We start from the raw sequence: 2,500 nt of genomic DNA, 5'->3' as shown, positions 1-2,500 counted from the left end.
TTCACTTCAAACAAAATCAGTATACATTACATGAAGTAAATATAACAAAACAATCATAATTTCTATATTAGGAATCAGGGCGTAATACATCCCCCCCCTAAAAATAGTTTTCTGCTACAGTCCTTTGCTTTAAGGACCACTGCGAGATAAAGCATCTGCTATCACATTATCAATACCTTTAATGTGTTTAATTACTAGATTAAATGGCTGGAGCAGAAAACTCCATCTCATAAGCCTCTGATTCTTATTCTTAAACCTTTCAATAAAAATCAATGGGTTATGGTCTGTAAACACAGTAATAGGAAATGGTGAGGCACTTAGGTACACTTCAAAAAATTGCAAAGCCAAAATCAGAGACAATGCCTCCTTTTCTATGGTGGCATAATTTAGTTGATGCTCTTTAAACTTAGCACTATAATAACAGATAGGATGTAATATATCATCAAATTCTTGTAATAACACTGCACCTGCACCATAATCACTAGCATCAACATGTAAAATAAAAGAAACACTGTAGTCTGGATTCCTTAACACTGGAGGACACATTAACAATCCTTTGATTTTCTTAAAGGCATCTTCACATTCTTGTGTCCATGTAAATTTCTGGTTCTTCTTCAGTAAATTAGTTAATGGCACTGCTACAGTAGATAGGTTCGGACAAAATCTTCTGTAGTATCCCACCATACCAAGGAAACTCATCACTTTCTTCTTAGTGTTTGGTTCAGGAAAGTTCACTACTGCTTCCACCTTGGCAGTTATAGGAGCTACTTGTCCTTGTCCAACAACATAACCGAGAAATTCCACAGATGCATGTCCAATATCACACTTCTTAAGGTTAATGGTAAGCTTGGCTTCAGATAGTTTTTCAAACACTCTTCTTAAACGGCTTATATGTTCTTCCCATGTCTCTCCATAAACTAAGACATCATCAATGTACGCCTGGACTCCTTCTATATCAGCAGTTAGATAGTTCACTAATCGCTGGAAACTTGCAGGAGCATTCTTCATCCCAAACGGCATTACACGATACTGGAAAAAACCATCCGGTGTAACAAATGCTGAAATTTGCTTCGCCCTCTCCGTCAATCCAATCTGATAGTAGCCTTTTAACAGATCAATCTTGGTAATGTAGTTTGCATTTCCTATTTGGTCAATTATATCATCGATCCTTGGTAAAGGGTAAGCATCCGTCTTTGTTTCTTGATTCACTTTTCTGTAATCCGTACACAATCTAAAAGAACCGTCTGGTTTTGGTACCAATAGACATGGTGAAGACCAGCTACTTGCACTAGGTTCTATGATGTTATTATCTAGTAAATATCTTATTTCTTGTTTCAAATATTCCCTTTTCACATGATTCATCCAGTACGGAGCCTGTTTGATAGGAGAAGCATTTCCTACATCCACATCATGTTGCACCAAATTTGTTTGCTGGGGTACATCACTAAACAACTTCACATTCTGATGTATTAACACACAAATTTCTTCCCTTTGACCATCAGACAAATGACTCAGTTTGTCATTCAAGTTATTCAGAATATCACTGTTACACAATTTCATATCTATATTCATATTTCTAAATTCATCCTCATGATTATCACTTATCACATTAAGATTGACAACCTTGGCTGAAATGTTTCTTAATGGTATGGCTTCTGGGTATCTGGTAGTACAACACATAATTGTTAACAAATATTGATGTCCTGATTTGGTCTTGGGTAATGGTCCCACACAATCTACCAATACTCTACTAAAAGGTTCATCCAATACAGGAATAGGTATAAGGGGAGCTTTGGTAATACTTTGGTTTGGCTTCCCCACAATTTGACATGTATGACAAGACTTACAAAAATTAATCACATCCTTTTTTACATAAGGCCAATAAAAATGATTCAGAATCTTGGCATAAGTCTTCCTAATTCCTAAATGTCCAGACATAGGTGTATTATGAGCTAATTTCAATACCTCAGATCTGTATCTCTTTGGAAGCACAATTTGATGAACTGCCATCCAAGAGTTATCTGCTGGAACTTTGGGCGGAGTCCACTTACGCATAAGGACACCATGTTTAATATAGTAGCCCTTGGAACATTCACTAATCTCTTTTTCACTCATAGCCACATTCATAAATTCTTTAATCTTAACATCATTACTTTGATCAATAATTAATTGTTCTCTATTACTCAAAATATTGGTATCTAGCTCTTGCACATCATGGGCATCACTCACACTAAACAAGGATGTTAACCCAAAATCATCCTCACACATTCTTTGTTCACTTGTGGATAGATCATTCTGATCTGCAACAATATCATCAGTAGACACCATCTGTGACCTTGAACGAGTCACAGCACAAGATGGAAAAATACCCGTAATTTCATCCTCTAACTCTTTAGTTTCATTTTCCTGAGTAGGTTCATCTACAACAATAGGGTCAGGTATAACTTTACCTCCAGCCAAATCATTTCCTAACAGCAAGTCAACCCCTGGAACCGGTAAC

This window comes from Penaeus japonicus, unplaced genomic scaffold, assembly GCF_977035675.1.
Source record: "Penaeus japonicus unplaced genomic scaffold, GWHDUDI00000001_assembly GWHDUDI00000035, whole genome shotgun sequence".
Taxonomy (NCBI): domain Eukaryota; kingdom Metazoa; phylum Arthropoda; class Malacostraca; order Decapoda; family Penaeidae; genus Penaeus; species Penaeus japonicus.
Note: the sequence above shows the minus strand (reverse complement) of the source record.